This window comes from Sus scrofa, chromosome X (assembly GCF_000003025.6).
Source record: "Sus scrofa isolate TJ Tabasco breed Duroc chromosome X, Sscrofa11.1, whole genome shotgun sequence".
Lineage (NCBI taxonomy): Eukaryota > Metazoa > Chordata > Mammalia > Artiodactyla > Suidae > Sus > Sus scrofa.
Genome location: NC_010461.5, coordinates 33,063,496 through 33,085,639, shown reverse-complemented (window position 1 = coordinate 33,085,639; position 22,144 = coordinate 33,063,496). Strand labels below are relative to the sequence as shown.

Sequence of the window (22,144 nt, the reverse complement as noted above, 5' to 3'; positions counted from 1 at the left end):
TGCTCAACATCCCTGATTATTAGAGAAATGCACATCAGAACTTCCATGAGATACCACCTCACCCCAGTTAGAATGGCCATCATTCATAAGTCCACAAATAACAAATGTTGGAGGGGCGGTGGAAAAAAGGGAACCCTCCTGACCTATTGGTGGGAATGTAAGTTGGTACAACCACTGTGGAGAACAGTATGGAGGTACCTTAGAAATCTATACATAGAACTACCATATGACCCAGCAATCCCACTCTTGGGCATATATCCGGACACTACTTTCCTTAAAAAAGACACATGCACCTGCATGTTCATTGCAGCTCTATTCACAATAGCCAAGACATAGAAACAACCCAAATGTTCACTGATAGATGACTGGATTAGGAAGACGTGGTATATATACACAATGGAATACTACTCAGCCATTAAAAAGAACAAAATAATGTCATTTGCAGCAACATGGATGGAACTGGAGACTCTCATATTGAGTGAAATAAGTCAGAAAGAGAAAGACAAATACCATATGATACCACTTATCTCTGGAATCTAATATATGGCACAAAGGAAACTTTCCACAGAAAAGAAAATCATGGACTTGGAGAATAGACTTGTGGTTGCCAAGGGGGAGGGGGAGGGGGAGGGAGGGCGTGGATTGGGAGCTTGGGGTTAATAGACGGAGACTGTTGTCTTTGGAATGGATTAGCAATGAGATCCTGCTGTGTAGCTCTGGGAACTAGGTCTAGTCACCTATGATGGAACATGATAATGTGAGAAAAAAGAATGTATACATGTATGTGTAACTGGGTCACCATGCTATACAGTAGAAAAAAATATATATTGGGGAAATAACAATTGATTACAATTTAAAAAAAATAAATGCATGAGAAAAGGAAAAAAAAAAGTTCTTGTGGGAAAAGAAGAAAAAGGAAATAAGATTCCATGCTGTCTTCCTCTCATGACGTGCCAAATCCTTTTATAATCCCTTAATCATTTCACTTATTAGTTCTCCAACTTCCAACCTAATACTTTGTGCCCAGAACTTGCTTCAAGAATTGGCTCAGGAGTTCCCATCGTGGCGCAGTGGTTAACGAATCCGACTAAGAACCATGAGGTTGCAGGTTTGGTCCCTGGCCTTGCTCAGTGGGTTAAAGGATCCAGTGTTGCCGTGAGCTGTGGAGTAGGCTGCAGACGTGGCTCGGATCCCACGTTGCTGTGGCTCTGGCGTAGGCTGGCGGCTACAGCTCCGATTGGACCCCTAGCCTAGGAACCTCCATATGCCGCAGGAGCAGCCCAAGAAATGGCAAAAAGACAAAAAAAAAAAAAAAAAAGAATTGGCTCAAACATTTATGTCCAGCAAGAAGGAGGGGTGCATATCTTGAGCTCCTACTCTTTTGCTCTTACTCTTTTTTTTTTTTTTTTTTTTTGGCCATGCCTGAGGCATGTGGAAGTTCCTGGCCCAGGGAATGAATGTGTGCCACGGCAGTGCGCCACAGCTGCTGCAGTGACAGCGCCATATCCTTAACCCACTGCACCACAAGCAAATTCCTTGAGTCCCTACTCTAATAAATCCTTTCCTTTAAGACTTTTCATCACTTATGAGGTTGATCCCTACTGATGATATAATTTAGTTTTTCTGGACTTTGTCATATTGTTCTATGCATTTATGTTTTTAACTCCCATGTGGTCAGTAAACTGCAAGAAAGCAGAGTTTAATGTTTCTATTCCTTTTGTATCTTGTCAAAAAATCTTGGTAAATATACATTTAGCATGATAGACCATATGATGGGTCATAAACCTAAGGTTAATAAAAGGAATTAAATCATACAGAGTATGTACTCTGACTACAAAGAGATTAAATTAAAAATATGTACAACAGATTTCTAGACAAGTATCTATATATTTGGAAATAAAAATCAATTGTGTTTTATAGGCTAGAACACAATTAGAAAATAAAACAATTTAATTTACAATAACATCAGAAACTATAAAGTGGTCAGGGATACAAAGGATATGCAAGACCTCTTTATTGTTAACTACAAAGAACTGCTCATGGAAATTCAGAAAGACCATACTAAATGGAAAGCTATACCATGTTCATGTATTGGAAGACTCAATAATGTTAAGATATATTTCTCCCAATTTTGATTTTAGACTCATCACACTTCAAATCATAACCCCAGCAGACCTAAAAACATAGTCAAACTGATTATAAAAGGGACATAGGAAAACAAAGATATAAGAAATGAAAAGGAAGAATCCATGGAGAGTTTCCATCATGGCTCAGCAGAAACGAATCCTACTAGGAACCATGAAGTTTTGTGTTCAATTCCTGGTCTCGCTCAGTGGGTTATGGATCTGGCGTTGACGTGAGCTGTGGTGTAGGTCACAGACGTGGCTTGGATCTGGTGTTGCTGTGGCTCTGGCTTAGGCCAGCAGCTGTAGCTCCAATTAGACCCCTAGCCTGGGAACCTCCATATATTGCAGGCGCGGCCCCAAAAAGGCAAAAGACCAAAAAAAAGAATCCAAATTATCCAAAGCAATTTTGATAAAGAAGAACAAACTTAGAGGACTTGACTTATAGTAACTGACCTTTAACACCTACTACACTGTCATAGTAATAAAGACAGTCTGGCATAGGGACCAAAAAAAAAATATCAATAGAATTAAAGAGAGAGCCTAGAAATTTCCCACGTGTATGGTCATTTAATGTTTGACAAAGTAGCCAAGGCAATCTGTTGGGGACAGGAAAACCTTTTCCATAAATTATGCTGGAACAACTGGGTGTCCATATGCACAGAAATTGAAGCTTGATTCCTACTTCACACAAAAAGTTAATTTGAGATAGAACAGAGATCTAAATGTACAAAGTAAAGCCATAAATCTTTTATATGAAAACACAGAATATCTTTGTGACTTGGAGGTAGGCAAAGATTTCTAAGACAGGCAAAGAAAGCAATAACCATAAATGAAAATGATGATGAATTAGACTTCATGAAAATTTAAACCTTTTGCTCATCAAGTGATATCATTTCAAAAATTAATGAATAATCTTCAGACTGGCAGAAAAATTTGCAAAACATATATTTCACAAAATACTGGTTATCAACATCCATACAGACTTTCTGAGACTGAATAGTAAGAAAAATTCAATTTAAAAATCAACAAAAATGTTGATAGAACTCTCACTAAGGAAGAGATACGAATGGCCCCATGAGCACATGACAATGAGTCCAACATCGTCAGTCATCAGGAATATGCAAAATAAAACCATTATTAGCTAATACAACACACCCACCAGTTTGGCTAAAATGAAAAAGATTAACACCACCAAATTTTATTGAAGATATGGAATCATCAGAACATTCGCACATTGTTGGTGGGAGTAGTTGTATGGAAGTGAAACACCATACAACTACTTTGGAGAACGATCTGGCTGTTTGTTTATGGAGTAAGCATGTGTCTAGTTTTAAAAGAAATTTTTCTTTTAAATAAAAGTCTATTATGTTTTATATGCTAGAACATAATTAGAAATGATTTTTTTTTTTTTTTTTTTTTTTTTAGGGCCGAACCTGCAGCATATGGTGGTTCCCAGGCTAGGGGTCTAATCAGAACTATAGCCGCCAGCCTACGCCACAGCCACAGCAACACCAGATCTGAGCCATGTCTGCAACCTACACCACAGCTCACGGCAATGCCAGATCCTTAACCCACTGAGTGAGGCCAGGGATTGAACCCGAAACCTCATGTTTCTAGTCGGATTCGTCTCCACTGTGCCACAACAGGAACTCCAAAATTATTCTTTTAAAACTAGACACATGCTTATTCCATAACCAGTTTTCCTCATCAGTATTTACTCAGTAAAAATGAAAACAGCAGTTCCTGTTGTGGCTCATCGGGTTAAGAACTTGACATAGTGTCCATGAGGATGTGGGTTCCATCTCTGGCCTCGCTCAGTGGGTTAAGGTTCCAGCATAGGTCGCAGATCCAGCTCGGAACCTGCATTACTGTGGCTGTGGCATAGGCTGGCAGCCTGAGAACTTCCACATGCCACAGTATGGCCCTAAAAAGAAAAAAAAAAAAAAAAAGGAAAAATGAAAACAAATATGTACAGAAAAGACTAGTACAAGAAGGTTCGTAAGAGCTTTATTTACAATAGTCTGAAATTGGAAACAGAGTTGCCCATCAGTAAGGCAATGGATAAATAACCTGACATCTTCACACAATGAGATATTACTCAGCAATAAAAAAGGAATGAATCCCTGAAACAAGTGACAATGCGGATGAATCTGAAAAGAATATGCCACGAGAAGAAAGCCTTACATGAAAGAGTATGTATGATTTCATTTACATGACTTTGCTAGAGCAGGCAAAACTCATTTACAGTGGAAAAAAAGAGAATGGTATTTTCTATGGGGTGTTGGGAGATTGGCTGGGAAGTGGTATGGGGGCATGAGATAACTTTATGGGATGATATTAATATTTTGTATTCTTGGCACACAGGTTTGTGCACTTGTGGAAACTCATTGACTGGTCCACTCCAGACATTTGCATTCTATTATATAGAAATTTTACCTCAAAAGAAAAAAAAAATACAGTCAAATATCAACCTCTAGTGAATTCTAATGTGTTGTAGGGGGAATATACGGATATGTACAATCTGCTTTCAAATCTGTTGAAATAATTTAGAGTGATACAAGGGTGAAGTCATGGACAGATGGACAGATAAATGTGTTAAACCAGGTAAAATTAAATGCTATTTGTAGAATCTAGGTGGTGAGTGTTCCATGTACAATTCTTCTGAATTTTCTGTGTCCTTGAAAAATTTTATAGTAAAATGTTGGAAAAATACTCAGCAATATGTGACATACTTAGGAGATGTTAAATAAACGAACAAATTTATATTTACTGAGTTTCATCAGAATACAGGAAACTTCTTTTGGCTGCAGAATATAAACGTTAGTAACATAATAACTATGACTGCCATGTATGTGGAGGTTAACTTATTTAAATTGTTAGATAATCCAGGAAGCCAATATTCACATTTTAAAAAGTGTCTTAAAGTGAATTGGAACATCCAGTGTATAAACACAGAATTCAATCTGTCAATCTGTCCATACATCTCTGTAAAAACATATACAAGAGAATATCTTCTAGTATACGGTCATGATGGATAGCGTACAGCTTTACCTTTCTACACCCCACTGCTCATTTCACTTCCAACTTTATTTATTATGTGACAGAGTAATCCAAAAGCATAGTCTGTCACCTTCCTGAATTCGGTAAAAAGTAAGGATATGTAAAAAACCTATTTCATTTTCAATGAATGCTTTATACATCTCACTGATGTGAAAGGTCTACTTTAAGTAATCCTTCATCACATCCAAGAAACGTGAGGTGATTCTTTGCTCATTACAACTGGGAAGTACTTGGCAACATGGATACAACGCCTATCCTCAATGAACCTGAAAACTAATAGAGGATGCTGTTTTTGCATCTAACACGTGCTTGTAATATCGAAAATATAACTTTAAACTTATGCATTTTAATCACACAAAATATAAATGAAATTTTATGGTTAGGTAGGTCAGCATTCTAAACGCCAATTTTATTGCTATATTTGGGAAGACAAGAATGAATATTTACTTCGTTGTCTCTAAAAAGAAAATCAACTTTCAAGTATGTATTTTAAAATCCTTTACTGTAATATGCAATTTGTTCCTTCCTTTAACAACTCAAAACTTTGGCAAAATATACTCAAGAAAAAAATTAAAGGCTTTAACTTATAAAATGTTAAATGATGTAAGGCATAAAAACAGGGAAATAACTTACTATAATAAACTATATCGAGGGAAGGTATAATGTGGGAACTCTGGTAGCCATTCCAGTACGCCTCTCAGATACTCCTTCAAGAAAGAAAACTGTTGTTCAGCTACAAGGAGAAGGCTTAACTGGCAGCCTTCGACTATATCATCTTTGGGATGCGCCTCCACTTTTGAGGTGGGGGTGCTATGCATGCTTTGTTGGCATTCAAATGAGCATGGTGGGGCACTGGTGCCCGGCCATTCCTGCCCAATGTGGGTCTCCTCTATGGAGCAATCTTTGCTCTGGAATTCCCTCTTGGGTTGGCTGAAACTTTATTGGAGGTGCATTTTGGTCTAAGTTTTCTCTGAGGTGTTCCTTGCCCACGTTCCCTTCAAAAGTGTCAAATCGGTGTCTTCTGTGCCCAAGCCTTCCTCCCCCATTCACCTTTCAGAGATGTTACTTCTCCACCCTTCCCCCAAACCTCTTGTAAGCCTGATTGTCTTGGAGTTGACTTCCTGGAGGACCCAAACAGGTCAACTCTCTAAGCCCTAACTACATGAAATGTGGATCATCTTTTTGGTGGCTGAACTGTTCCCAAATGTCGGGAAAGGATAATCAATCTGATATTGTCAATACTGGAATAAAAGCTAAAATAATTACTATAAGTATAATATGTCAATTATACTTCGGCATATTCTTTTATTCCCTGGAGCTTCATGTGAAAGAGCAAGATGTGTAAAGAAAGATTTGACTGACTAGGGTGTGGTCACTCAGGACTATGCCTTAGTACACCAGCATTTCTTTAGAGGCTGAAAAATTGTAATAGTATATATTTTAAATAGCTCCCTTTCAATGAACTAATGCCATGGATCTGACAGTCATTCCTTCCTGCCAGTCTCTCTAACCACCTCCAGAACAAATGAATAGGTAAACTACAGTTAATATCTGTTGATTATTATATTAGTTAATATATGCCCCAGACACAGTGCTATGCTCTTTACATATGAATATTCCATGTCATCACCATTTGTACCTATTACAGTTTGGTTCTATTATTGTCCCTGTTTTGCAAATAGCATCCAAGGTTAAGAAAAGTTAAGCACTATGTCCAAGGCATGGCTGTTAAGGGTCAAGGACTAGATTAGAATCCACTAATCACTCAGCTCTGAGAGGTTAAGTGTCTTCACCTAAATACAGAATGGAGTTGGGACTAGAATTCAGGGCTTCTGAAACCTCACTTTGTGCTCTTGCCTGTAAATCATAAGTATCCCTTTTCAGGCTAAAAATCATGATTCCTAATCTAGGATGTGAGATTGAATTCTGAAATCTTCTAGTCAAACAAACATCCAGCTTTTGACAGAAAAGTCAATACAACATCAGTAATTTTGCATTTGCTCTCTATTTAGTCTGAATGTTTGTTGGCCATTTTGTCTTCAGTTCTAATATGTCTTTAGTTTCATCACAATCAGGTTTTTCTTTTTTGTTTGTTTGGGATTTTTTTTTTTTTTTTTGGTTTTTCTTTTTAGGGCCGCACTTGCAGCATATGGAAGTTCCCAGGCTGGTGGGAGAATTGGAGCTGCAGCTGCCGGCCTACACCACAGCCAAAGCAATTCTGGATCCTAGCCAGGTCTGCAACCTACACCACAGCTCATGGCAATGCTAGATCCTTAACCCACTGAGCGAGGCCAGGGATTGAACCTGCACCCTCATGCATACTAGTCAGATTCATTTCTGTTGTGCCATGAGAATTCCCTAGATTCTTAATCTTAAAAAATGTATGGAAGAAATGATTTAGTGGAGTGATACTTATGTGTCATGGGAGCTTTGTATTTTCACACAATTGGGTCTCATTTTTTGTGTTTTTCAAACTACTAATATACAGACAAATAAATCGACTTCTAGGAGAATCCCTTATCAAAAGCAATTACAATTGGAATTAATTGGCAAAAGTTTGTTAATTGGCAAATTTGAATAAGTAGAGATCATTTTACCATAAAACTATATGTAGATTTTATCAGTCTTTTGACTTAAAGCCCAGGAGTCTTCCTTGAGCATGACTCCATCAGTAGATGGTCCACATAGAGAACAGACTTGTTGACAAGGGGGAGTGGGATCAGGTAAGGATTGATTGGGAGTTTGCGATTAGCAGATGCAAACTATTGTATATATAATGGATAAACATTATAGCACAGGGAACTATATTCAATATCCTGTGATAAATCATAATGGCACATAGAGAACAGACTTGTTGACAAGGGGGAGTGGGATCGGGTAAGGATTGATTGGGAGTTTGGGATTAGCAGATGCAAACTATTGTATATATAATGGATAAACATTATAGCACAGGGAACTATATTCAATATCCTGTGATAAACCATAGAAAGAGATATGAAAAAGAATGTGTGTATACATGTATAATTGAATGAATCACTTTGCTGTACCTCAGAAATTAACACAACATTGTAAACCAACTGTATTTCAGTAAAAATAAACAAATAAATAAATTGAATAGATGGTCCAGGTAGTCATTCTTGAATAAACCACATACACAGTAGCAGTACCAGTATTAATAATAACAGTTGAGCATTTACTATGCGTCATATGCTTTTAGTCTTGCCAGTATCTTTTTGAGGTAGCAATTACAATCATCCTTATTTTACATTTGAGGTTAAGAAACTTGCCTAAGATTACACAATCAGTAAACAGTCGAGATAAGATTAAAACTCATGTGGTCTTTCTCCCAAGTTTACATTCTTAACACAACGTCATCTCTCATTTACACTTCGGGGTGTCCTTAGAGAAGAGCTTTTAAGAAACTAAATGCAGGAACTCCCATTGTGGCATAGTGGTTAAAAATCCGACTATAGCAGTTTGGATCTCTGCAGAGGTGAGGGTTTGATCCCCAGCCTGGCACAGTGAGTTAAAGGATCCAGCTGCAGTGGCAGAATAGGTTTCAGATTCAATCCCTAGCTCAGGAACTTTCATATGTCATGAGTGTGTCCATAAATTTTTTTTAAAAAAAGAAACTAAAGACATTCATGAAGCAGTCTAGGAAAGAATCCTAGATTTTTATGATTTTTTCCAAAATTTTTAAGCTATTGCCCTATCCATATTTTGACAGCAATTATATTAGGTATTCATTTGCATTAAATCATTCCAAAGTATTTTCATGAAAACAAATTTTCCTGGAGTTCCCGTCGTGGCTCAGTGGTTAGCAAATCCAACTAGGAACCATGAAGTTGTGGGTTCAATCCCTGGCTGTGCTCAGTGGGTTAAGGATCTGGCGTTGCTATGAACTGTGGTGTAGGTCGCAGACTTGACTCGGATCTGGTGTTGCTGTGGCTGTGGTGTAGGCCGGTGGCTACAGCTCCAATTAGATCCCTAGCCTGGCAATCTCCGTATGCCAAAGGTGTGGCCCTAGAAAAGACAAAAAAAAAAAAAAATTCCTTTCCAATTTCTATCTTATCAGTTTATGAAATGTTTAGTCAAATGATGGAATTTATTTATTTATTTATTTTTTCCATTGTACAGCATGGGGACTAAGTTACACATACATGTATACATACTTTTTCCTCCCATTGCTGTGTTGCGATGTAAATATCTAGACATAGTTCTCAATGCTACACGGCAGGATCTCATTGTAAATCTATTTCAAGAGCAATTGTTTGCATCTGTTAACCCCAAGCTCCCGATCCCTCCCATTCCCTCCCTCTCTCCCCGGGCAACCCCAAGTCTGTTCTCCAAGTCATGATTTTCTTTTCTGTGGAAACGTTCATTTGTGCCTTATATTAGATTCCAGAGATAAGTGGTATCATATGGTATTTGTCTTTCTCTTTCTGACTTATTTCCCTCAGTATGAGGGTCTCTAGTTCCATCCACATTGCTGCAAATGGCATTATGTTGGGTTTTTTTATGGCCGAGTAGTATTCCATTGTGTATATATACCACGTCTTCCTAATGCAATCATCTATCAGTGGACATTTGGGTTGTTTCTATGTCTTGGCTACTGTGAATAGTGCTGCAATGAACATGCGGGTGCATGTGTCTCTTTTAATTAGAGTTTTGTCTGGATATATGCCCAAGAGTGGGATTGCGGGGTCATATGGAAGTTCTATGTATAGATTTCTAAGGTACCTCCATACTGTTCTCCATAGTGGCTGTACCAGCTTACATTCCCACCAACAGTGCAGGAGGGCTCCCTTTTCTCCACACCCCCTCCAGCATTTGTTATTTGTGGACTTATTAATGATGCCCATTCTGACTAGGGTGAGGTGGTATCTCATGGAAGTTCTGATGTGCATTTCTCTAATAATCAGGGATGTTGAGCATTTTTTCAAGTGTTTGTTGGCCAGCTGTATATCTTCCTTGGAGAATGGTCTATTCAGGTCTTTTGCCCATTTTTCCATTGGGTGGTTGGCTTTTTTGCTGTTGAGTTGTATAAGTTGCTTGTATATTCTAGATATTAAGCCCTTGTCTGTTGCTCCGTTTGAAACTATTTTCTCCCATTCTGTCAGTTGTCTTTTTGTTTTCTTTTTGCTTTCCTTTGCTGTGCAAAAGCTTGTCAGATTGATTAGGTCCCTTTGGTTTATTTTCGCTTTTATTTCTGTTGCCTTGGGAGACTGACCTGAGAAAATATTCATGAAGTTGATGTCAGAGAATGTTTTGTCTATGATCTCTTCCAGGAGTTTGATGGTGTCTTGTCTTACATTTAAGTCTTTAAGCCATTTTGAGTTTATTTTTGTACATGGTGTGAGGGTGTGTTCTAGTTTCATTGCTTTGCATGCAGCTGTCCAGGTTTCCCAGCAATGCTTGCTGAATAGATTTTCTTTTCCCCATTTTATGCTCTTGCCTCCTTTGTCAAAGATTAATTGACCATAGGTGTCAGGATTTATTTCTGGGTTCTCTATTCTGTTCCATTGGTCTATATGTCTGTTTTGGTACCAGTGCCACACTGTCTTGATGACTGTGCCTTTGTAATAGTGCCTGAAGTCTGGGAGAGTTATGCCTCCTGCTTGGTTTTTGTTTCTCAGGATTGCTTTGGCGATTCTGGGTCTTTTGTGGTTCTATATAAATTTGTGGATTGTTTGTTCTAGTTCTGTGAAAAATGTCCTGGGTAGTTTGATAGGGATTGCATTGAATCTATAGATTGCTTTGGGTAGTATGGCCATCTTTACAATATTAATTTTTCCAACCCAGGAGCATGGAATATCTTTCCATTTCTTTACATCTTCTTTAATTTCCTTGATTGAAGTTTTATAGTTCTTGGCATATAAGTCCTTTACCTCCTTGGTCAGGTATATTCCGAGGTATTTGATTTTGTGAGGTGCGATTTTAAAAGGTATTGTATTTTTGTATTCCTTTTCTAATAGTTCATTGCTGGTATACAGAAATGCAACTGATTTCTGAATGTTAATCTTATATCCTGCTACTTTGCTGAATTTGTTAATCAGTTCAAATTGGGTTGAGTCCTTAGGGTTTTCTATGTACAGTATCATGTCATCTGTATACAGTGACAGTTTTATCTCTTCTCTTCCTATTTGGATGCCTTTTATTTCTTTTGTTTGTATAATTGCTGTGGCTAGGACTCAAATGATGGAATTTAAATTGTGCATATACAATTATAATATGTGTGATCAAATTACGGATTTGTAATTGAAATAAACGGGTTTGGGAACAAACACAACTACTCTCAGAGAAGACCACTAGTTAAGTGGAGTAGAAGTAGGCATAAGCATTATTGTCCAAGAGTTTTCATTGTGCTATGAACATCAGTTAGTAGATTTTACAGTTGAAATAGAGATCATCAATTAATATACAACCCATTTCCCCAAAGAGACATACAGATGGCCACAAAATACAGGAAAAGATGCTCAATATCACCAGAGAAGTGCAAATCAAATCTATAAGGAGGTATCATCTCACACCAGTCAGAATGGCCATCATCAAAAAGTCTACAAACAATAAATGCTGGAGAGGGTGTGGAGAAAAGGGAGCCCTCCTGCACTGCTGGTGGGAATGCAAATTGGTGCAGCCACTGTGGAGAACAATATGGAGATTCCTTAAAAAAATGAAATATAGAACTACCATATGATCCAGCAATCCCCTCCTGAGCATCTAGCCAGAGAAAACCATAATTCAAAAAGATACATGCACCTCAATGTTCACTGCTCCACTATTTACAATAACCAAGATGTGTAAGCAACCTAAATATCCATCAACAGAGGAATGGATAAAGAAGATGTGGTGCATGTACACAATGGAATATTACTCAGTCATAAAAGAATGAAATAATGCCATTTGTAGCAACATGGATGGACCTAAAAAATAACATATTAAGTGAAGTAACCAGACAAAGACAAATATATGAGATTACTAATATTTAGAATCTAGTAAAGAATGATTATTAGACAGGGGAACTTGTTCACAAAACAGAATCAGACTCTAAGATTTTAAAACCAATCTTATGGCAAAGGTAAGAGATTGGGAGGGGTATAACATGGGAGGTTGGGATTGATACATATACACTACTGTGTGTGGAATGGATGAGTAATAAGGACCTACTCTGTAGCATAGTGAAATCTACTCAATACTCTGTAGTGACCTTCTGGGAAAAGAATCTGAGCAGGAATGGATATATGTACATATATAACTGATTCACGTTGCTGTACACCTGAAACTAACACAACACTGTATATCAACTCTACTGCAATAAAATGTAATGAAAAAAACCTCCAACTCCTTCAGGAGGAGATCAGCCACAAGAGTTTCTGCCATATTCCAATCTCATCTGTGTTTCACTATAGTCACAAGTGGTATAGTAATTGCTTCTAGGCCTTTTGGCTAAGAGGAAGTGCAGAACAAGTGGTATAGTGACTACGCATATCACCTTTATATGATTACAGAGGAATGTGTGATTTTTCATTTTTATTACAAGTCTAACATGTCAGAGACTTGGTTTCGTATATAGGAAGTATGTATATGTGAATAGCCTTTTACATATGAATATAGCTTTAAAAATATATACATTTATATATATACGAATATGAACATATGCATGTATGTATACACACGTGTATGTATACACATTATTTACAGCCTTTTTTTTTAGCTTTCAGATCCATTCATACTGGTTTGCTATATTTGTTTCTTACGTGGCTGTAACAAATTACCACCAATTTACTGACTTAAAACAACACATTTATTTTCTTGTAGTTCTGGAGGTCAGAAATGTCTAAAATCTACACAAGCCTAAAATCAAGGTGTTGGCAGGGTTGCGTTCTTTCTGGAGACGTCAGGAGAGAATTTGTTTCCTTGCCTTTTCCAATCAGGGGAGGTCTCCTGTATCCTTTGGCTAGGGGTCTCTTTTATCCCCTTCCTCACATCATTTCAATCTCTTGGTCCTGTTATTGCATTCCCTCTTCTGCTGCCAAAGTTCTCTCAGCCTCCTGCTCATAAGAACCCTTGTGATTACATTTAAGACCCACTTAAATAATGCAGGCTGATCTCCCCACCTCAAGATCCTTAACTTAATCACATCTGCAAAGACCCTTTTACCCTGTTAGGTAATATATTCATGGATTGCAGGCATTGGAATGTGAATATCTTTGGGGCTCATTATGCAGTCTACCGCACAAGGCTTAATTAGAGACTAAAGAACTAATTTCCAAAAGTAAAGTGAAAAAGTAATCAGGTCAATGTTTTCAACAGAGATGCCTAGAACGCCTAAACTGTGAGGAATTAAACAGTAATTTAACTTTTAAAGGCAATTTAAGAACTTTGGTAATGGAGAGTTTCAGATTGAACTTGGGAGCTTGTAGCGTACATGGCTCATTTCTTTTAAAAACAAAATCTATTTCAAACTCAAGAAAACCATCCTCCCTCTCTTCTGCCTTCCCTCTTTCCCTCCTTTGCACTTATCTTCTTCCCACTCTTCACTTTCCTTTTCTTAATTACACTCCTCTACAACTTATTTAATGAGTCTATAAGTTCTTGAGCTTTTATAGTCATTTCTTATTCAATTTTGAGCTCAATAATAAATAAAACTCCAGCTTGATTTTTTTCTAAATAAAAGGGCAGTACTTATTTGAAAACGGAAGCTAGACTTACATTTAAAATATATAACCAAAATAAATATAAGTATAATAATTTATTTTTCTTGCATCCAGTAAGGAAGTTGCCAGATTGCTCTTTCCCAACTTGAGCCCTAAAATTAGATTAATTAGTTTTACCTCATCCTGTTTATTTCCAAAGCACTTTAGCTACTTTGAGGTCCCACAGGGCTTTTAGGGCTAATGTTATTAGTGTTTGGGGTGACAGTTTTTCTATACTGGGGGCTTAAGAGCTATCTCTAGCTTTTTTCTATCGAGGAACTAGCACTAGGGATTTTGTTGTGATCTAACAGATTTTGTTTGTGGCTTATCATTTCTCTTCTTTCCTCCTAACAATGTTAAAACTATACCTTTATAATAGTTTTACTCCACAGGGGAACAAAATTAACCACATCAAAATGTGTCTCTTTGACATGCAGATTATGTCAAGTTGCAAATAATCAAAGCCCAAAAGACTCAGGAAGAATCTCGGACCTTCCAACTCACTGCCTAAAAGAATTCAGACAGAAGGCCTGTTCCCAGAACAGAGCTATCACTAGCGATCTCTGTAAAGAATACGCGCTAGATGTATTGCAGAAACTCAGCAGAGCCTAGAGATCAGGGTTCACTCTGTGTTCCACCATCTCTGCAGGGCCCAGCAAACATTTGTTTAACAAACATTTACTTTTCCATCTCTGTGTGGATTGCCTGCCTTCCCTATAAAGTCCCAAACCACTTTCCCCAAAATCCTCTTCTGTCTTTAGCCGCCGCCGGTGGTATTTCAGGTGGGGGCTTCAGCCATTTTGGCAAATTACTCGGATTTCCTGGGTCTCTCCCATGTATATATGTTCATACACTTTTGTTTGATTTTCTGCTGTTAATGTGTCTCATATGAGTTTAATTCTTTAGACCAGCCAGAAGAACTTACAAGGGTAGAGGGAACTGTTTTCTTCCCTGACTCTTTTACATTCATCTGGTTGCTTTATGCTCTTCTGATATCAGTGTCTCAAACCTTCCATTCTCTCCATTTCTACAGCTTCCTCAGCTCACCAGCTGTTCATGATTTTGCAGTTGAGCTGTCCTCTTTCCATTCTATTCTTTTTAAAATTTTTTTTGAGTTGTCTTCTTTCTACCAACAAATATCATCAAGTTTTCTGTGCATAAGTTTTCTAAATTGTAAACAATGATTGAATGACAGGACTAGGATTTTTTTTTCTTTTGACTTTTTGGGGTATTTTTTCATATACTTTATATTGTGTAAATTCTAGAAATATGATATATAATTATAATATTATAATACATTAATATATTATCTATGTTAATTATTATAATATGTAATTCTAGAAATAATATATATTACAACATATAGTCTAAAATACTATATGTTGTATTAATAAAATAATTTCTTGGAGTTCCTGTCGTGGCTCAGTGGTTAACGAATCCAACTAGGAACCATGAGGTTGCGGGTTTGATCCCTGGCCTCGCTCAGTGGGTTAAGGATCCGGCTTTGCCATGAGCTGTGGTGTGGGTCGCAGACACGGCTTGGATCCCATGTTGCTGTGGCTGTGGTGTAGGCCGGTGGCTACAGCTCCAATTAGACCCTTAGCCTGGAACTTCCATATGCTGTGGGTGCAGCCCTAGAAAAGGCAAAAAGACAAATAAATAAATAAATAATAATTTCTTGCTAAAATTATCTATTGTGACAGAGACATTGGCTCTTTCAGAAAATAGTTTTTGATCATTTCTGCACAAAAATACTGTATTGTGCATAGAAAGCAACACATGTTCCTGTATCTTTTGGTTTCTCTCTCCACTTTCCCCCCTCGCCCCCATATGTAGGTATGAAAGGAGCTAAAAAAACTAATTATGTTGAATATTTACTTAGTAAGGTTGAGGAAAGAGGTTAAAGGTAGATAATTACAATGATACAAAGAAACCCACCATATAAACTATGAAAGACTAGCTAAGATAGTCTACGTTTAAAAAAATTAAAACCCAACTATAGCAATAAAACAATCCATGAATATTAAGTCCAAAATCCAATGTAGGGACTACTTTTGAAGGGACGATCAGTAATTAATAGTGAACATTTCAGGCTTGGGATTCCTAAATGGATTACATGCAGGCCACTCCCACATGTTAGAGCAGATAGCCCTAAGAGAGAAAGGTCAACCCTAGCCCAGTAGCCTCCCTGGGGTTGAAGGGCTGTCAGTATGAAGGTGGCCTTAGCTGCACCAACCCTCAGTGGCAGGTTCCCAGTGCTCCTACCTTCCATAGAGGCTGTAGATTACATTCCTGTATATAAAAGCTATATATACTATATTTCTTATTGTACAACAAGTATACACTCCATATTGCTCTGTAACATAGAGCAGGTTGCTGAAACTACTAAGAAAAGGGAGCAGAAAGGACATCTTGTAAAATGCCATTCCCCCACCAAATGCAACTCTGTTTATAAATCAATAATTACTCTTTATTGTAAGTACTAAGTACTCTTCTGAGGTAATCTTGAATATTCCTGCAGTATGCAAGAAGTACCAACTGTGGAAAGAAGGTCATCTCTCTCTTCCATGAAGAAAAGAAATATGAAATAAAAATTATATCTTTTTGTTCTCTAATAGCCTTGATTAAAAGGAGAGGATGACACATACAGTGCTATGTGTTCACCATGCCTTTTCCTCTTCCTGGACTCAAAGAAAGAAAACCTTCCCAGCCTGCCTTGCAGGTGGACAGGGACCAATTCACTGAGTTCTAGTCAATGTAGACTGAAATAGCAGGCCATTTCCAAGTCTGGCTATAAAAAGCCTGTGTGCAAGCAACTCTCCGGCTCTTTCTCTCCCTGTAGCAGAGGTTATACAAGCCACCTGTTTACATGGCAACATCACAAGATTGTGGGAACCTGGACCCCTGAGTCACTAAATGGAAGAGAGCCTCTGTCCACCCACATCATACTTTGACGGAGAAAACCTATCCTGAGATCCAATGTCTTTATCTATAGTAACTTAGAATCGAGGTCACACCTTTGCATTTAATTCTCATCTTATGTCTTCTGTAATGCCATTTATTCTTTCTTCATATACCCTTAATTTAAGTAATTATTGTTCTATTTACTTCTTTTTTTTTTTCCTTCTATGGTGACACTCGTGGCATATGGAAGTTCCTGGGCTAGGGACTGAATCAGAGCTGCAGCTGCTGGCCTATGCCACAGTTACAGCAATGCCAGATCCTTAACCCACTGAGCAAGGATTGAATCTGCATCCTCATGGACACTGTGTCAGGTTCTTAACCCACTGAGCCACAACGGGAGTTCTGTTCTTGTTTTTATTCTATGATCTTTTGAAACATTCTATTTTAAAAAATATTTTGGAGTTCCCATCGTGGCTCAGCAGAAACAAATCTGAACAGCATCCATGAGGACACAGGTTCCACCCCTGGCCTCGCTCAGTGGGTTAAAGATCAGGTGTTGCTGTGAGCTGTGCTGTAGGTTGCAGAAGTGGCTCGGATCCCACATTTCTGTGGCCCTAGCATAGGCCAGCAGCTGCATTTCCAATTGGACCCCTAGCCTGGGAACCAGACAAAAAGACAAAAAAATAAGTAAAGTAAAATATCCTTCTAAAAAAAATTAAAATAGGAGCTCCCACTGTGGCAGAGCAGGCTCAGTGGCATCTTGGGAGCACTGGGACATGGGTTCAATCCCTGGTGCAGCACAGTGGGTTAGGGATCCAGTATTACTGAGGCTGTGGCTTAGGGTGCAACTGTGGCTCTGATCTGATCCCTGGCTCAGGAGCTCCATATGCTGCAGGGCAGCCCAAAATGAAAAAAATAAAATAAAAATATTTAAATAGCTTAGAGAAAAGTTATATTTAATAGGCTGGCCTTTAATAGCTAGATTGATTATTTGTATTATAATATCCCACTAGCAAAAATAGCACAGAAAACTTCAATTCACAAAGTTTATTTTAGAGTGGTCATATCTGAAATCACATAGAGCTATATAGGTTTGCTATTAGTGTAGCTGAGTAGCTCTATTAGATCCAAGCCTGCCACAGGAAACAACAACAAATTCTGGAAAAAAATATCAAAAATAATATAAGACAGTGACTGGAAGGCATAGGAGAATAAACAAAACCAGGTATATCCTGGAGGGAATTGAAAACTCAGAAGGAACAGGGCGGGTGCAATACCAGTTTTCCATGTTTTCGACTGAGGACGGAATAGATATCTCTACATGGAGTGGCTAAAACTCTAACAGAAAAACTGCAGACAGAGTTTCCTTTGTGGCTCACTGGAAACTAACCTGACTAGGATCCATGAGGATGCAGGTTTGATTCCTAGCCTCGCTCAGTGGGTTAAGGAGCCAGCACTGCTGTGAGCTATGGTGTAGGTCGCAGATGCAGCTCATATCTGGTGTGGCTGTGGCTGTGGCTGTGGCTGCCGGCTGCAGCTCGGATTTTACCCCCAGCAGGGAACTTCCATATGCCACAGGTACAGTCCTAAAAAGACCAAAAAAGAAAAAAAAAAAAAAAAAAGAGGAAACTGCAGAATTTCTGGCCTGCAGAACTAGAGGAAAGTATCCAGGGCAACCACAGCCACTGGCAAGTATTAGAAACCACAAGGGAAGAAGGAGGCAGAGACAGGAGCAATGCGATCTCAAGCAGGTTTATTGACCAACAGAGTGGCCAGGAGCACTGAAAAGAGAGAACTCAGGATGCCTGCAGCTTAGGGAGCAGTGGGTTATCCAGGGAAAGGGATAAGTTTCTATTTTTAGCACAGGTGCTGCATGGAGTAAGAAACAGGGAAGATCCAAATTTTGCTGCGACAATTTACCAGTTTCGCCAGCTATTCTTGTCTTGCAGCCTTGTCTTTCATTTTGTACCGTTACCACCTAACATTAAGCAAGGGAATGGTAAGGAGACAGGAGGGGGAATGCATCCATTTCTCGCTATACTCTTGGCTCAGTTCTGTGGCTGAACCGCCCAGGAGCTGGGATAGGCTCAAATAAACACAGCTAAATCTGAAGGAGCTGAAATTTGAGATGCTGCCACCTCAGGAGATTCAGACCATGAAGTCTGAAACCCACCAAATGATGTCCCCGATTGAAAAACAAACAAGCAAAAGAGCAAACGCAACTCTTCAGAAGACCACAACAGAATCTAGTCTCCGTGACATCGCATTCGCAATATCCAGGGTAAACTCCAAAAGGATACAACCAAACAGGAAAACGTGGCCCAGTTTGCAGGAGAAAAAAATAATCAGCCAAGAGCAGCCCTAAGACGACTCGGTTGTCTAAATTATCAGGCAAGGATATTAAAGGAGCTCTTTTAATTATGCTCAGGGAACTAAATAAATATACTCTCACCATGAATACAAAGGCAGGAACGTGCCGCAAAGAACAGGAATATAAATGGAACCCAGGGGAAATTCTAGAACTAAAACCATACAGAGTTGCAGTCGACCTCTCAATTATGAATTAGAAAGTAAAATTAATTTTTAATAACATAACTGTAAACGAAGAAGAACGAGGAGACAGCTCTATGTTGTGACTGACTGACATTTCACCCTGAAAAACAGGATGAGACACTCTGCGCTTTGGAAAGAAAAGCCCTTAGACAGGTGCATCTTCCCATACACAGAGAAACACTAAAATCATGACCTTGAAATATCTGTTCTTTGTGATCCTCAGTAATTTTTTACCAAGGTCCATGCTTTTTTTTACCAAGATTCCCTAGCCCCAAATCATATACGAACTAGGCTTATTTCTCTTCCTTTTTTTTTTTTTTTTTTTTTTTTTTTTTTTTTTTACCGGTCTCTTTAGGGCCACACCCAAGTTCCCAGGAAGTTCCCAGGCTAGGGTCCAATCGGAGCTGTGCACCACAGCCACCTAACTCGGGATCCAAGCCAAGTCTGCAACCTACACCAGAGCTCATGGAAATGCTGGATCCTTAACCCACTGAGCGAGGCCAGGGATCGAACCTGTGTCCTCATGGATCCTAGTCAGCTTCGTTTCTGCTGTGCCACAACAGGAACGCCCCTCTTCCTCTTGGCAGCAGGTCACTCAGAGCTGCTGCAAGGCTGTCTGCTGGGCTACAGACCTCAGGATGCTCTCCGAAGAAAAGTTAAGCACACACCTCTTAACACTGTGCATTTTTCCTCAAATCACCCAAGCAACAAAGAGCAAAGTGACCTCCCACTACCCACACCTTTCTCCAAACTCCTGTGATAAAGTAAACTTCGAGAAGAGTCTGAGCGGGTGGGGAGAAATACAGAGGTAAAGAGTCATGGATTCACTTCCTTTCCTTACTGGAGTTTAGAGTCTTTGAATTCTGCGAAGCCAAATTCACTCACCTTTATTATGCGGCATGCTACAGAAATCAAGACATCTTCGTAACAAATAATGTATATATTCTAAAAGTATAAAGAGTATTGGAAAATAATGTTTGGGACTGAGAGTACTGGAAACGAATCTTTTCGTGACGTTAAAATTCTTTGATCGCCATCGTTATTTGTCACATCACTTCTATTTTAATGGCAGATCATTTTAAGAGGCTTCACATTACAATGAGAGCAATTCCCTGCCATCTTGGTCCTCACACATTACTGTCACATCTTTCTTCTTTTTCATCCTACCCTCTTGCAACTTTCTGGTAAAATCCATTTCCCCTTAAGGCCCGTCTTTCCCCATTTCATCCATTAAGCATCTTGAGTTGGTAGGGAAGAAAGAAAGGTAATTACAAAGTGGTCAGTGAGTGGCAAGGGGAAAAACAAGGGGGCACATGCTAACTATGCATAAATATTACAGGAATCTTAGCAGAAAGGAAGAGCATGTCAAGCCATACTCTGAATAGATGAAATCTCTTTCTTAAATTATTCCTCATTTTCTGGAAATACTCCGTGAAACTGTATGAAATGTATTAAACACTGTCAGAACATTGCGTTTTATGCATTCTGAAAAATCACATTGCTTTAAAAGGATAAGAAAAAAAATCACAGTGATGTTTAGAAGATGTACATTGCACGGCAGGACTGTTTCCTAACATTTTATATTGTTACAGTATCTTTTTATGACAGATTTATTACGAAACTGATATTTTAATTTTACCTGATGTCAGGCAATGGCATTTTAATTCTGTCAGGCATCTTTCCTTTGAAGGCGATGATCTCAAAGAACATGCTTCTTTGTTCTTTTGTTTTCAGTTCCATTTCAAAACAGACTGTCTGAATACTTTTTTTCCCCTTCGTTCGCAAATATTAAACAGCCCTCCAGCACCTAAACAGAACAGGCAAGACACATACGGATGTTGTCGTGAAGGTAATGTTATCGTAATTTTAAAAGACAGTGTTTACTAAAAACAAAATAAAGGATACATTTTTAAAAGGAAAAAAAAAAACCATCAAAAAAACAAACCAAAAAGACAGCATTTGTTAAAAACATGATTCCTCTTTATTTCTGCCCACCTTCTCCCTTGGCTAATATTTTTGGAAGTCCATAGGAGATCTTCATATGGCTTCTTGGATTTTTTTTTTCTCTCATAATTCTCAGAACAAAGAATAATTGTGCCCTAAGGCTAAAGGAACAATGCCATTTCTGCCATTGTTATTTTTCTTTAAAAGTGAACTATTGTTTCTGCTGTGTGCCTTCACTGCCTGCCCGATTCTCTTCCAGAACTTCTTATTGTGTAAAATGTTTGTTGCAAGCTGATGTATTGAAATCCAGATTGCAAATATATTTGAAGTTTTATTTATCTTGTCAGAACAGGGGCGAGACGCCAAGTCTTTCTACAACTTGCTGATGAAACACATGAACTTCGTACTGCTTTTTAAATGAAAGCCTATGGAGGTAAAAGGCCCATGGAAAGTGGCTGTGCTGAAGGGTTTCCAAGACCATCCCCACATTCAGAGATGCATCATGAGGACTTATGAGGCTCAGTGCAGAGTTGCACATGTGGCTTAGATTTGTTACGGTGAGGCTGTATGGATATGCAGCCAGATGGAGAGGGAGGAAAGATACAAGTGGAATCTAGAGGAATATGCGTTTAGGCTTCCTTTTGCTCTCTTTCTGTTACTGAACCAAATTTGGGTCTGCTGGCCCACAGAGCAGCAAAGCCAATCTACTGACACCAGGTTGTGGAGAAGGACATTATAGCATTAACGGCAGCGCACCAAGCAAGGTGGATGGGCAGCTCATGCTCAAAAGACTGGAACTCCTTGATGTCTTTCAGGGGAAGGTTTGTTGTTGTTGTTGTCGTCATTGTTTTGTCTTTTTAA

The 22,144-nt window shown here is 38.6% G+C and overlaps 1 protein-coding gene across 1 annotated transcript in view; it reads right to left on the bottom strand.

Moving 5' to 3' along the window:
* The window catches only part of PRRG1 (proline rich and Gla domain 1), a 168,058-nt gene extending 146,917 nt beyond the window's left edge, over nt 1–21,141 (bottom strand). The window contains exon 1 of the mRNA XM_021079580.1: nt 20,979–21,141. The gene's annotated coding sequence lies outside the window, so the exon portion shown is untranslated. The remainder of the gene's footprint in view (nt 1–20,978) is intronic.